General features: G+C 37.7%; 1 long non-coding RNA gene across 1 annotated transcript; it reads left to right on the plus strand.

The window, feature by feature from the left end:
- Positions 1-2,907: 2,907 nt before the first annotated feature.
- On the plus strand, positions 2,908-11,037 carry LOC127972921 (uncharacterized). Its single transcript, XR_008157224.1, has 5 exons — positions 2,908-3,043; positions 3,233-3,288; positions 9,141-9,262; positions 10,625-10,722; positions 10,929-11,037. It is a non-coding gene; the product is annotated as an uncharacterized LOC127972921 (long non-coding RNA).
- The last annotated feature ends 5,699 nt before the right edge of the window (positions 11,038-16,736 follow it).

Raw genomic sequence — 16,736 nt, forward strand, 5'->3', positions numbered from 1 at the left:
TCCTTTGTGATTGATTGCATATTTCTTTTAGTAAACAACACATTCTGAGTTAAAACTAATAATAAAAAGTAGTTTCACCAGCATGTGGCAAAAGGCCCCCAGTATTAGTGCAATACTGAAGTTATATGTTTTGCATAATATCAAAGTTAATACTTTTTCTCAGTCAATTGAAATGGCTTTGTTGAAGAAGGAGGAAAACTGTTAAAGTAAAGTTCAAATAGCATGGTTTAATGATTCGGTCTTGCATTAGATCTCATAAGGTTACAGTATTTATTACTGTTGGTCAGCTCGGATGTGCTCTTGTCGTCTGGGGTAATTTACGCTGGCAGACAGCAGTCCACGTCCACCTGTGTGTCAGCCATTTAGACAGCTGAAAGAGGGGCGGCCATCCATAGTGACAGCTGTCAGACAGGCTTTTACTGGATGTGCACTCATACCTAGGGATGTTCATACACACACTAACACATGAAAGCACACACTCACAGATGAATCGATGTCAAAATGAGGTGGCGACACAGAACATGACAACGATCGGGTGACGAGTGATACACAGCTGTGTGTGTGTGTGATAGAGAGATAGCAAAGCACTCTGGGAAAGAATTAAAGCTGATTTCTCTGAGCTTTGACATTGCTGGGCTTTCTTTCAGCTTAACAATCATCTGATATTTCTGATTTTGTCACTTTGCCTGCTTGTGCCGAGACAGAGAGGATATCGTGCAAATATAGCCCACAATCGCATTAAGTCGTGGGAGTCCGTATGTGTAAGATTATGTGTGTCATACAGTAGGTTTCTGCAGCAGTGGCATTTAAACCCCTGAGATCAAATAGAAGCATTTCAGCTGTTATTTCTCTCTTTGTCTCATTTTAGCTTCCAGTGGAAAATACCGCTTACGCTGGCAGTGGGAAACTCCAGTCACATATCAACAGAGACCATCATTTGGGTCTCCTATAAAACAGGTACCAGTTATTAAAATAATGAGTGTTTTCATTGGTATATTACATTTACATTACATTTACATTTATTCATTTAGCTGACGCTTTTATCCAAAGCGACTTACAATTGCTATATATGGCAGAGGTCGCACGCCTCTGGAGCAACTAGGGATTAAGTGTCTTGCTCAGGGACACATTGGTGTCTTACAGTGGATTCGAACCCGGGTCTCTCACACCAAAGGCATGCGTCTTATCCACTGCGCTAACACCACCCCCTGGACACACATAATCACAATTTGACTCTAAATGTGTCATGTGGTGTAACCACCATATAAAAATTCTAACATATTTTCCTTCGGTCGCCGTGATTTTGCCAAGTAAGACAAGTTCCTGGATCTTCTCATGATCCTGGATCAACATTGTTGTCCAAAAATACAGACTTTACCCAGTCCTTGCCCATAACCTTAACCTTACCCATAATTTATCCCTAAAATCAGTGGGAAATGATAGCTGATTAAAAAAGTGTAGAAGCACCTAACCCTGATTGTAAATCTAAAACTGGCATTTCCTAGTAAGTTATATCTCATTTCTGATTGGTTAACTGGAATGTTGTTCCAGGAACACGTTGTACTTGCTTAATCAATATTTTAAGAGAATGGATGACCCTGATAAACAATCATGAACATCCCCATCAAAAATATAAAAATGTTATCATAAATATATATATATATATATATATATATATATATATATATATATATATATATATATATATATATATACACTCATTTATAATGGCATTTTGTCTTTATTATATTGTTACTATTAACCTGAAATTGACATTAGAATGAATTTTAATTAATAAGAAGAAATTGAATTCTTTTAAGTACATTTTTAGTTCTGAACAGAAAACTAAATGTCATGTCCTTGACCTTGGGAGTCCACAACTGCTGTCAAATCACCCAGCAACACATAAAACTACAGATAAAAGTACAGATTTAATTGGATTTCCTCATTTATTTTGACTAATTCAGCTCCTGAGAGTGCGTTTATGTAAATGTCATTATTAATCTTTGAGTCACACAGTCATGCAGCAGCCACATGTCCACCATCATTATATTCAATTCTGTTCCATTCCTTTCCTCTCCATTGGGAGAACCAGGTGGATTTTCTTCAGATGGAGACAAAATTCCAAGAGCCAGAATTGAATTTGGTCTGTGAGTGATCCGTGTGGCTCAGAGCTCAGAGTTCCTCTGATTGTGAGACCATTTAACAGCCTCCATTTTCTTCTCACCTTCTCTGAGAGACAGCCCTCATCAGGGCTACAATGCAGATCCACAGCGGCATGTTCAAGAAAGACTTGAAAGTCATTAGTCTTCAGTGACTCTTGAAAGAAACAGAGGCTATAACATAGAGACCCCATTTAAATGCATTAACTCACCGCCTGACTCCTGCAATCTGGCCGCTGATGGTTGGATGCTCCCTGGATCACGATACACTTCAAATGCACTCAAAAGCACTTAACCAGTGTATTTGTTATCCATGAAAAAGCACAAGGTCTGGCTGGAATATTACAAGATGAGAACGTGTCAGACACATTAGATGTTGTGCATTACAAAATGCTGAATGCATCGTCTCTTCCTATACATTTTCAAGCAGGGCTGTTTTTATGAGATGATAAATGCGCTGAAAATTGCTAAATATATCAGTACATATGAACTATAACAAGCAGTTTGTATAATTTTCGGTTATATTCAATTAAAAATGCAGTCAGTTTACTTTCATTCCGTTAAATGTTTTAAACACGTTTCTTTAATGATTTTTATTAACTTATTACTTTCTGTTATCTAAGTGTCTAGATGTCATTTGGTGCCATGTGTTTCTGCTCATTTGCATGTGAGTAGAGCTACACTGAGCTGTCAGAAGTGTCATTAAACATTTGTTTCATGTTCTTTTTTTACATTGTGTATTTATAGAGACACACAGAGTGGGTCACGTGGACGGTGAGACGTGGTTGCTGGGCAACATCAATCAAACAGGCTACTTCAGAGTAAACTACGACCTTCACAACTGGAGACTTCTGATTCAGCAGCTGATGACCAACCCAACGGTACAGCTCCCACAATGCTGTTCTTCAGTCCTCTCTCAGTCCATCATCTCTCCTTTTTTGAGTATTTCCCTTGAGTTTTCTTTCGACTTCTGTCACGATTCTTCCTTTTCCTCATTCTCCTCCTCACTCCCATCTATCCTGCATGTTTCCTGCTGCATTATAAATGTCTCTACTGTTCTCCACCGGCAGATCATCTCCGTGGGCAACAGGGCTGGTCTGATTGATGACGTCTTCAACCTGGCGAGGTGGGTTCTGTTTGTTACACGGCCCCTCTGGAAACATGCAGAGTCATTCAGAGAGCCTGAAACCTGCACTGCAGATCCATTTAACATCCTTCACACCATCCTTAACATCCTTCAGAGACCCGCATTTGCAATACTAATACTAATACCCTCAGAAAACGTATGCATTTGCAATACTTTAATTTGTAATATTTGGCACATTTGTGTGCTGCTGTGTGTCCCTGTGTTTAATGTTTAGAAAAAACATTTCGCCAGACTTTAGAACAGGCCTATTTTCAGCTCCGTAAAATAGCCTTGTGCCAGAACACACCTCTTTTGTAGATCAGCACGCCCATGGGCGCAATGGCGCCGGACACTTGTGCTGCACCTTGCATCACATTGTGCCGGGTGTATGATAGGGCCCTTAATCTCTAAGAACTTTACTATGGTAAAAATTAGTCCACTAAATTGCTTAATATATCAGTTTATTTTATTATTCAGTGAAAGTACAAAAATAACGGTTTTAAACCATTTTATTTTTTTTCTCTTATAATATTTAAATTATTTATTTACATAAAAAAATATTTTCAAATGTCACTTTTGATAATATTAAGCTGCATTTCTAAATGACACTGAGTGGATTTTATATAATAATAGAAGATTTTTCATAAATGTCATAAGAACAGACAGGGCCCTCATACCTAAAGTTACAGCAGAGAGCGGTGCAAATGTTTTTTTTTTTTTTTTACCTCCTTGGGATTTCAAAAGATTACATCATGACTGACAGGTCTGAATGTAAGTCTACATGTTGCTAGAGTTGAAAATGTATTCAGTCTTGTTATTAACATTTGTCTCAGGTCTGATCACATGTCAGCCGAGATATTATTTTGGATTTCATTCCAAAACAACTGTCTCATTAGTTTTCTATATAAACTGTTTGTTTCATGTCCTCTGAAGATGCATACGTCCATAGCACTCTCCAAGTAAATTAATATAGCATCACCAAGACAGAGTGTTCATATTCTGATTGATCTGCTGATACCAGAAGAATCACATTTACTGTGATCAAATCTTGCCATGTTCACCAGCTGTTGTCTGTATGTGAAATCTCCTTGTAATATGTATCCGAAGTTGACTTAAATAATCAGTCTTAGATAATTAGTCATTCAGCAGTGATGTAACAGATTTTCTTTTGGACAGCATGAAAGGATCTTGATAAATCCATCCATCACAATAGTAAAGAACAGTCCGAAATCCAGTCAACTTCAGTAAGACCTTCATTACTGACAGATGCAGTTCTTTTACTGTAAGTCTCTTTTCTCATTTAGCCTGGAGGCATTACTGAAGAAAACCCCTTAGCTCATCAAGATGAGACCTGCGGTGAGACTTTTGAGCCGTTACAGCGATAGTGGATAATAAGTAATTGAGGGTAAACCACTATGTTCCCGCCTTTCCACTGCTGCCTCAATGTGTTGATCCTTCGGAGCTTCATCAGCAGCTGGAAACTCACAAACCTCCATTAATGTGAGAGGAGGAAGAGACAGAACGATAAAGGTAGATAGATGGAAGAACGCTGCTTTCTGATAGAGTGTCCTCTGAAAGTTTATAGTGCCACAGGCTGCCAAGCTGCCAGTAGTCCCTTCAGGAATAACTGTTCTCCCTAAAGTCCTCTTTATTTAATCCAAAACTCTCACTCATTCTGCTTAATGAAAGAAAAATTCAATTGGTGGCAGCTAGAATCAGTAGGCAGCCAAATCAGCATTTGAGTATCACTGATGGACTTTCTTAATCATTGAATGTTGTGTAATTACTGTAGATGTTGTTTGTAACGATTTTGAAATTCATTCATTTTCTAGAACAGTCATTTTAATTTCCCCACCAAACTAAATAAGGAACTGCCAGATGCTCTGCTAGCATTAGCTCCACTGTTCATCATACTGAAACGACAGGCTCATCTGCCGGTGCTGTTTCCTGAGCATGCTGATTCAGTCAACTGACGACAAACCCGCAGGGAAACTTGTCTTTATTGCCATCACGTTGGGCCGAGAAAGGAAACCTGTTTCCCTGGATTGTGGTACGTCATGTTCATTTAGCCTGTTAATTCGGCTCTGCCTTGTTTACCGAAAAAGCTGGATAATTGAAACTTAACAGGACTGAAGGCAAATCCTTCTGTTCCTGTGTTTTGATTTCAGCCTGGTTTGTACATATTGTTTCTCTCTGCTGTTGTTTACAGCTAATCCTAATAAATAAAAGCAGATTTTAACAATATGTATTATTCATCCTCAGGGTGCAGATCTGTAGAGATGGTTATTGGCTCTTATGTACTTGAAAAGTGAAAATGCCAACGTCCATATTAAAAACAGCATCATGGTCAATCACAATAAGTAGAATGTCTTGTTTCTTTGTGAATTACTGGGATGATGAAAAGTGTTTATATGACTGCGAGAACTGAATGGATGCTGCTGCCTCTTGAACATATTTCAAGTGCATTATTAATTAATGAAAATAATAACTGGGTTAATTGCATAGTGTCAGGATTATGTACTGTCTGTGTGTTTTTCTCCCCATGTGCTCCCCGTGACCCAGTTTCCAGTGTGTTATTGTTCATGTACGTCACCTGCTTCTCCGTTTTGTTCAGTGTGTTGTTTTCCGATTTCCCCATGAATCCTCTCACCTCAATGTTCACCTCTCTAGCTCACAAGGACCTTCCACTCTTGGAGTATTTCTTCGAGTTCAGCCAGCTCGCAGTTTTAATGCGGTTCGATGAGCTGCGCTGAACTCACTATAAAAGCTTGCACATGGATCTGCATGTCTCATGACTCGTCAGCCCCATTACAAGTACTTCCATAGAAATACTCATCTGTTTCTTACCTAATATTAGCATCATCAGCAGGCTGTTGCCATAGGGACAGAAGCTTTGTTTGTGGCACCTGTAAAACAACACAACATCTGTCGACAATTCTGTCACTTCTCACACAGCAGCGAGAAAGAATTACAAAACGATGCTCGGAGAGTATTTGAGACTTTTTTCATATTCTTTTCCTTTGACACAATATTTTTATGCATATGGAGCGAACTCATTTGACTCTGAGTCTCAGTGCTGGAGTTTCGTAATAGGCCTGTTTGAAATGCTCTGCTAAAGCTCAGACTAAATGAGCTACAATTACAGGCCAATTTAGAAAGTCAATGATTTATTTAGAAGACTGTTGTGTTACCCATGAGTTCTTTCAATGTCATTGACATTTGCCTTGTTTAAAAATGAAAGCACTTTTTTATAAAATCCAACGTGTAAATCATGTTAAAACAATTCCCTCTGTGTTCAAGAGCCACATACTGTTATTTTCAACTCGTTGACCTTGTGTGTGTGTGTGTGTGTGCTTTCACGTCCCAAAAGCATGAGAGTGCAGTTCATTACTGTGCTCACTAACAGCAGGAAAAACGTCAGTACCCCTCATAACAGTTTTATGGTCATGTTGTGTTGTTTTATTTTTACAGAAAATTTCCCCTGAATAATGCAAAAAGAAAAAGAAAGGGAAGTTTTTATGGAATGTATAAACTAAATGGCCTTATTTCAGTCGCCACTGTTGGAATGTGGCAATAATGGAAGTGTCTCTAAATATAAATGACAACCATTATGTCATTAGCTTTATTTTTCATCTGAAGAAGCTTACTTTAATATTGTATGCACACATTAATAGTTAGTTTCTATTAAAGGCTATATATATATATATATATATATATATATATATATATATATATATATATATATATATATATATATATATATATAATATATATATATATATATTAATATTTATATATATATTTGTGACATATCAGAACACAACTCTGTATAATGACATGGGTATGACACAGGTATTACAAGAAGAGGGTGACTTATGAGGACATAACCCATGTACCAATTTTCAAAAAGCTTATAAATCATACAGATTTTTGAGAAAGTAAAAATGCACAAAGTTTCCTGTGAGGGTTAGGGTTAGGTGTAGGGTTGGTGTAGGGCCATAGAATATACAGTTTGTACAGTATAAAAACCATTACGCCTATGGGATGTCCCCACTTTTCATTTTAAAAAAAAGTGTGCGTGTGTGTCTTGTCTTGAAGTGCTAAAGCTCAAGGAGAAACACAACATAATTTATGCACATGCAATATTATTAATATAAGGATTAAAAAGCTCATGCTTCTGTGTGAAGACTGCATCTTTCTTCATGTCTTGTGCACACATCAATCGGGAGAATATGCATTGAATATTTCCTTGTAATCAGTGTGAAAGAATAACAGTAGATGAATGTTTCAAGTGCCTTGGCATCATTGTAGGCTAATTAATTGTTTATTGTTATAAAATAATTTCTCATTAAACAATTTAATGTTTTATTCTGGTTAGCTGTAGCTTGTTCTACTCTAGGTTTAGATGCAAAATCCTGAAAATATTTTGAGATAAATGCATATGCATGCTTTAGTCATTATAACAACTAATTTATTGACTCTGAGCTGAATTATTGATTCAAACTGTTGAATTATTGGTAATTAATACTTGACTCTCTGCTTTGGGTCTTCACTGAATGTCAGTTATTCCTGTTTTTGACATTTTGAGTTTCGTTCTTTTAGGAATATTTTGGATTTTTCAATATCTCTGATAAAATAAGTTATGCTGAAATCCAATTTAAAGACTCTTCTTTCTTCACTAATAATGTATATTAACAGGCTGTTCAAAGGGAGAAGAACATGGTTTCTGATCTCAGTTAGACACAAACCTTTTGAGCTAAAATGCTTTTCAGTTAAACTGTATTCATTTATCTTTCCTTGATATCCTAAATGCATTTGCTTCATCATGCAGATTTTGATATAGTTTTTTTTTTTTTTTTCTTTTTTTTTCCGTATGTCTCCTGCTAATGTTAATGCAAATCAGTTTCTCTAGAAATGTTAAAAACCTCCTTGGGTAACAGTGGGTGTCTGTGAGTAACTGTGATTAATGTACCAATTAAATGTGTGTTGGGAGAATCTGTCCTCTGGAATTTAATGAGTCCATTTTCAAGTCTGATCACTTCCTTTTTTGCCTGACCTCTGAAAGAGAGCGTTTATGTGCCCTGCATGAAATTGTGAGAAATTAAGATTCATTTCCTGCATTATGAGTCAGAGAAAGGCCACAGCGCAGGTGGAACATAAATATGATCTGAACTAGATTTTTAGATTTTCTGAGTGGTGCTTGTATATGAAAACCTCATTCCCATTGTGCCTGGGTGTCTAGAATGTTGCCAAAGCATTTGGGTGGCCAAAAGTGTGCACCTTAGAAAAAGCCAAAGCATTCGCTGGTTTCAACGCTCTTGGAAAGTCTCGTGTCTCTTGTGTTTTTTTCTCTAAGGATATCATCCACTTTTCTTTTTTTTTTCACTCTCATGAGATTCTTGTGGGAGTTTCTAAAAATACTGAAGGGAAAGAGGGTAGGAAACATGGATTGAAAATAAATGGAGGAGGTACCGATGTGTGGCAGAAACACAGTGTCTCATTTGACTAGAGACCAAGGTCCCGCTGAAGAACTTCTGGGATTTGATATCCCGCTCCAAATGACAGTGAATATGTGCTGTTAATGCTCATGTCTGTGTTTTAGTAGAGAACTTATGTCATATGGAGTTATGCAAATTGAACACGAGCCGTACAGGAGAAGCTGTTTTTTGATTCTTACAGCACATTATGACTCCCCACAAAAGGCACAATGCCTGGCAGTTATTCTAAACAAATAATGATGAACAAAATGAACTGTTTGTAATGAAATGTTAACGACATGTCTACCAAAGGGGAAATATGCGTAAAGATGAGCTGCTAGTGTCTGATTCTGGTACTCTCTTTCTTTTCTCTAGAGCGGGGTATTTGCCCCAAAACATCCCTCTGCAGATGATCTCATATTTGTCTCAGGAGAGCTTCTGTCCTTTACCAGCTGGACAAACTCCTGGACCGCACTGAAGACCACAGCCTGTTCAGCGTGAGTCTGATCTCAGATCAGTTTGGTGTCTGCTGTATTTAAACTTTGACTAGTGCAATAAGAAAGACACAGCTGATATCTAGCAGCATCTCTCAGGTGACTTCACTCAACACCAGACAGATCGAACTCAGAACTTCCTCCAAAACAGCAGCAATACAAGTGTGCTAGTATGCAGTGTGCTAGTATTCCATTCTGAACACAGCCTAACATGACAGTGTCAGACACTTTCTCTGTTCCTCTGGCTTATTTCTTGCCTGTCCACCTGCTTTCACATTCATTTATCACTTTGTTATTCAGAATATCACTCAAACGCCTACCCACAATCCCTCAGTGCGCATGAGTCATTTCTGCCCCTCCTCTGTAATGGACGACCCTTTAGTGTCAGCAGTGAGAGTGTGAGTGTGATGAATTTAATATCATCTTCTCTCTATTTCTCTCCATCACTGTGTTTACTGTGAGACAAAGCAGATGTTTAGAATATAATGCAAGACAGGAAACAGCTGGAGCAGATTAGTCTGGTGCCTTCAGTCACGAGGCCAGGTGTCTCAACCTGTCAGACCGTACCCCTCTCGGTGGGCATGTTTTTGTGACATATCAGGACACAACTCTGTATAATGACATGGGTATGACACAGGTATTACAAGGAGAGGGTGACTTATGAGGACATAACCCATGTCCCCATTTTTAAAAAAGCTTATAAATCATACAGAATGAGTTTTTTTGAGAAAGTAAAAATGCACAAAGTTTCCTGTGAGGGTTAGGTTTAGGGGCAGGGTTGGTGAATGGCGATAGAATATACAGTTTCTACAGTATAAAACCTATGGGATGTCCCCACTTTTCACAAAAACAAACGTGTGTGTGTGTGTGTGTGTATTTTGGCCTGTTCACTCACAAACACAGCAGCATCACTAATCGTCAAACTGAGGTTAATCTGTTGGCAAAACAAGAATACGTCACTCAATTGCTAACAGCTTGACAAAGACACCTGATCAGCTGTATGGTCCACCACAGTGTGGAAAACAATGTCCTCTACCAGTGTTTATGTGATTTTATCCATGTAAGTGTGTGTTAAGAATTGAATTGTGGCATAGCAGGGTCTAATTGTGGTCATTCAGTCGTCTCTGTAAGAGGGCATGGAATAGAGCAGTCAAGCTAAATTAGCCATTACTTTACCTGCTGCGACATTTCCCTCTACCGTATGGCGAGTCAAAACACACACACACACACACACACACACACACACACACACACACACACACACACACACACACACACACACACACACACACACACACACACACACACACACACACAGCCACTTATAATTATAATTTTTGTTTTTGTTTTGTTTTGTGCCATCAGGACTATGTTCTGAGACAGGTGGAACCGAAATATCACAAGTTGGGCTGGCCAGCCACTTCCCCTGACGGCTCCTTCATGCAGGTGGCTTATCAGACCCAGTGAGTCTTGAATTTCACATGTCTTGAATTATTTATTACAGTTATAATCTTATATGTAGTCTGAGTAAGGACACTGAATTGCAAAGTGTAAGCCAGACATTTTCCACCTCAGAGATGGGAATGACCTCAGTAGACATGTATTTAATTTTTCATTTCCCTCTTCCGCCATCTTTAGCTGCTAATGCACTTCCTTCTTTCCTCCTCAGAGAGTTGCAGAGAGAGGTGATGATGCTGGCCTGCAGTTTTGGAAACAAACACTGTCACCGGCAAGCTGTTTCTCTCATTTCAGACTGGATTTCCAGCAACAAGAACAGGTGAACAAATGCAAAAAATCACACATTTTACAGAACAAGAATATTGCAAAATATGGTTGGGTTAATCTTCTGTATGGTTAACTATGACAAGATTTATGCAGTAGGAGCTTTATTCCAAGTGTCCATGGCAACACACATTTGTTCATCTAATTTGTTTTCCCTGCTTCCCACAGCAATGTTCATATGTACGCAGTATCACGCTGTAAAACACACCATTTGGACTAATGACCATAATGGAGAATAAACAGGATTGTGGGTGTGTGTTCTTACTCTGCCCAAGATATTGTGCTTGCCCAGCTTTTGGGAAATTCTTTTTTTAAATAATATATATATTTGAGCCAAACAGTTGGCTGTAGGCCTACAAACACATGAAAGAGCAGTACACACAGGCAACCTCAGTCAAATAGGAAGAGGGTGAACCAACTCCAGGGTAAGACTAAACACATTGGAAATTTGCTTGCTAGTGTCTTTAAAATTGTGCCCTTAGATTGACAGACAGACCTTTAATACGTGCTTTATTACACATATAATGCCACATATTAAACTTGGCTTCATATTATGTGCATTTAATGACTTCTGAGGCCTCTAACTTGACACTTATAAAAGCAGGCTGCTTAATTTAAAAGCTTTTTTTAACTAATATTCTTGATTTAACATGTGAAATATACACTCAACCAGTGTTTAACCTGTTCAGTCAATGATTTCACACTCTTTTGCCCTGAAACTGCTCAGTTGCTCTAGCCGTGGCTCTATAATAATTACCCTGTGGAGTCCAGTGTGAGGTTTCTGATCATGTCTGAACAGACAGGAAGTCTCTGTACTGAACACAATCACTCCTGGTAGATGTATTATCATGTGAACTGTATAGTCTAATACACTGGAGCTAGAGCATATATATATATATATATATATATATATATATATATATATATATATATATATATATATATATATATATATATATATATATATATATATATATATATATATATATATATATATATATATATATATATATATATATATATATATATATATGAAATTCTTATGCCTTTCTTCTCAACTGTTTTTATGTTTTTTAGTTGTACCATCCTATAGATAATTAATTTTATGTATAATTTTGGACTTTGGTATAATTTTATTTTTATTTTTTGCACTTTATGGACATGTTATAACTGTCTTTTATTGTGCCTCTGAGCTGACAGCAGAAGTCTGGATCTGCCAGATGTGTCCTTCACTCTCCTTTTCTTCAAAAATGACCTCTAGTCCTACTGGGACAATAGAAGGAATATGTTCAGTATGATGTTCAGGGATGAGCACACCATAAAGAGGAATGCGTTTGACCTTTATATCTTTTATGGTTTAGGTGATGATAATGCCAGAGGAATAACCCAGCAGTGTTTATGAGCTGCAAAGATAAATTTCAGATCACTGACAGCCAAAGACAAATGATGACAAATCTATCCATGATTATAATCAGGAAACCACAGCTTTAAAAGAAATGTAAACTTAAATTAAAGTCAGATACCCCTGTAGATGGAAACCACTCAAGCTGAATTTATTTACTGAATTCAGTTAATTATTATTACATTTTTTTTTTTTTTTTTTTAATAATAATAAATGGTCGCAATGTAAAATACTCAAAGAAACTTTGTACATTGTTTCAAGAATAAAAGCATCTGACATGCATATATTGTAGGCTCGCTGCAGAATCTCATAACAGCCTTTTATTATAAACATGTCACCTCCACATATGCAAGTATTTGAGAAAAATCAAACCTTTATATTTTGGTTACTATAGTAAAGGTTATAGAAGTCTAAACTTGATTTATGGTTTGTGCTGCCTCCAATTTTTACTGTGAAAATATATAAAATTCATGAATTTTCCCAATATATTGACAGCTAACGGAATGTCACAAACATTATTCTTTAACTGTGTTTCTGAATTCACTTATCGTTCCTGTCAGTGGAAGTCATAAACAAGACATCACTTTCACAGGTGTGGAAATTTCAGTCTATACGCTCCAATTGGTTGTGACATGATTTCATATCTTACTGGAGGTGCCGTTTTCTGTATCGCTACGTTGAAAACTCCCAGAGGCTCCGACAGCTCATCCAGAATCAGCAGGTCTTTATTGCGCTTTGTTTGAGCAAATCAAAAGTTCAGTCATTGTATCGCCGCGGCTCCTCCAGAGGTTTAATGTTATTTCTTCTTCCTCTACGAATATTACATGCATCGTCTCACAGCCTGAGATGCTTTTCTCTCTGTGTAGCTCGACTGTAGACTGTTATTCTTTTCAGAGATCTGTAACCAGATGATGTCCATGAGTCCATAGAGGGCTCTTACTTTTGACCGATATATTGCTAGTCTATACATATTGCACTGTGACTCACTTTGGGAGGCCTGCAGTGATGATTTGGGTCAATTTATATATATATATATATATATATATATATATATATATATATATATATATATATATGGACATTTTTTTGCTGTGAGCAGAAGAATACTTGGACCAAAGTGTGGAATGCTAACTTGTGACATTCTTTCTTTGAACAACCCTGAGGAGTTAAATTCCTGCTGTTATCTCCTTTGGAAAAAAATTATATTTTTAAGAATTTTAAACCAAAATAAGATGTGAACACAATGTGATCTAGTGAGGAATGCTAATCATATACGCTAGTGTATCACCACTGTTAAATATTTTCTTTCTATTTTAGTTTGGGCTCCATCAATACAGTTGTAAATGTGAAATATGAGCATTTAAATTTTAAATTCAACATGTATTATTTATTAGCATTATTAGCTTTATAAATGTAAATTTATTAGCATTTATAGTTACCTTGTGTCTTCACTCATATGTTTCGGTCAATCCTCTGTCCTACAGGATTCCATCCAACATGCATTTCTCTGATGGATGAGGATGTGTGGGAGTTTATCTGGATGAAGCTTCACTCCTCTACAGCCGTCTCTGAAAAGAAGGTTCTCTTGGAGGCCTTGACCTGCAGTGACAACATCTTCCTCCTCAACAGTTCAGTCGACCTCATTAACAATGAAGAAGCAACACAATTTTATTGATAGCAGGAGTCTGGAGATCTCTGGAGAATGTATTGTACTCCTCTGACTATAACTGCCTTGTTATTTTGTAGTCTATTGTACCTCATGAAGCAATCCGATTCAGTCCTGTCCTCCACATCATGTCACTCACACCAGTAGAGCTGCACTAACTCCTCTGATGGGGCAGTAAAGATAATGGCTGCCGTAGGAGCTTTACCCACAAGTCTCCAATGTGTCTTAAATCCTCTCCCAACTCAACTCAACCCAACAATAGCAGGATGAGGCAGTGACAGATTACACCCTGTCCAGGCCAGACGAGGATCTCAGAGCCCACACTTATTCTAAAGCAGTTCTCTGAGGATCCACTGTGGGTTCGACATCTCCATTTATTCGGTTACATTTGGTCATTGTTTTATGGATGCACTGTGAAAAAAAACACATTCCCATATAAACAGACCCACCATGACCCCTCTCTGCAGTGAGTGTTCAGCACTCATCAGGCTGAGTCCCGTGGGATGGCTTCAGAGTTGATCTGTTGAGAGGGATGATGTTTGTCTCACTAGAGCAAGAAGATAAATAGCACAGCACTTAGTAAGCACACATTTCAGTGCTCTATATTCAGGCAACTTCACCTTCATGTTAAGGTACTACTCATTAAATCACAATCAACAAGAAACCTATTCATTTTTTTTTTCTCTAGCTGCCCTCTATGAAGATAATATAATTTTTTTTTTTTAGATTTTAGAGTTGTGTTAGATGTAAGGAATAGGCTTAAGGTTGATGTTAAAGTTTATAATAAAAGGCACCCTTGCTTCTGTTTTATCTGTAATTTTTGGCAGTGTTGATGTTGAGACCAATTCATTTCCGTCTGAGTCAGAAGAGAATAAAGTGTAAGTCAAGATAAAGACCTGAAGAGGGTAGAGTCTGATTTAAGATCGAGACCAGAAGAGGATTTAGTTTGAGACAAGACAGAGACCAGATAAGAGATTCGAGTTTGAGTCAACATGAAAATATGGCCTTGGAGTCAGACTCAGAAATATGGTCTCTGACTGAAGGACCAAGACCATGAAAATGTAGTCTAACACACTGACACGAAACTGAGTCAAAGACCATGATTTCATTATATTGGTCTTGTCATGTCCTCAGGATCATACAGTCTTGACTCAATGCTTTTCTGGTCTCCATCCTGACTCTGACTCAAATGGGCTGACCCTTACTACAACACTGGCTATTGGTAAGGGTTATGTTTGATTGGTAAATATTGTTCCATGATCCTACTTGGCAAAATCATGGTCACCTTGTGATGGTAGCTGTTTTTTTGTTTAGGTGGTTAATAAGCTGGACTAACAAGCAGTGAGGCCAATGACACCCTGGTTAGAGCTGCGATAACATCTTGACCTGTAGTTCTAAAACACATCTTGAAATAATTGACAACCTTGACTTTTTTGATAGATATACAAAGAAAGGACTGATGAACCTTTCTCCCCACAACACAAAATTATATGAATATTAGCAAATGTATTTGATGTAGTGATGTGGTGGTGTTGAAAGTTCTAGACATCAATGTTAGAAAAACAGTCTAACAATAGTCACAAGCGAACTGGAGACTGGCACCTGGTGCTACAATGCATAGCATCTATGTGATGTGATAGGGTGGTGGGTGGTGTTGGGTGGTGTTGGCGCAGTGGATAAGACACATGTCGTTAGTGTGAGAGACCCGGGTTCGAATCCACTGTGAGACACCAATGTGTCCCTGAGCAAGATACTTAACCCCTAGTTGCTCCAGAGTCATGTGACCTCTGACATATATAGCAATTGTAAGTCGCTTTGGATAAAAGCGTCAGCTAAATGAATAAATGTAAATGTAATGTAAATGTGATAGCCACATTGATGCGTGAAGAACCTGTACCTGCATTTATATCAGCTCAAAGAGAAGACTGCAGCTGTTGACTGTCCTCTGAGAGTTAATACTGTTGAATGAATTCCTGTCTACCTTAATTGTGAGACTTCATAATGATCAGGCACTGTTCAATTGCACAATCATGATTCAAACGTGCATATGTCTGAGTACTTTCCTCAAATGAGGCCTCAGATGGAGTGATTTTATAAACCAACTCCCGTCTCGGATGACCAGCATGTGTGTAAGAGTGTGTGTTTGTGATATTTAATCTACCACAGAGAAAACTGCCCTGTGTTTGGAGTGAGCTAGTAAATGTCTGAAGGATGGGGTGTATGGAGTCTGTGTGTAGTATTGATTTCTATGGCGTGGAGTGAATTGCTTCTCCCTTCTCCTACTACTTTTGATGATGTATGTTTTGATCAAGTGGGCTGAAAATAATTCCACTCCACTACTGGAATGTGTGTGTGTGTGTGTGTTAGCTAATCTCACTTCAACTCTGCCTGCTAACCTTCAGATGTTCCTGCAGCCTTAGAGACTGAAATCTTAGTTAAATAATAATAATAATAATAATAATAATAATAATAGCAACTTCCTTATTCATTCATTACACTGGAAATGTAAGTTAAGATCAAGTGTATTGCATTGTGGAATGGTTGTATACCATATTGCAGTAAACTTTAGACAGTAATATGGTAGTATGTGAATCTGAACATGCTAACCTTTATGGTGGCCTCATCAG

Source organism: Carassius gibelio, chromosome A4 (assembly GCF_023724105.1).
Source record: "Carassius gibelio isolate Cgi1373 ecotype wild population from Czech Republic chromosome A4, carGib1.2-hapl.c, whole genome shotgun sequence".
NCBI classification, from domain to species: domain Eukaryota; kingdom Metazoa; phylum Chordata; class Actinopteri; order Cypriniformes; family Cyprinidae; genus Carassius; species Carassius gibelio.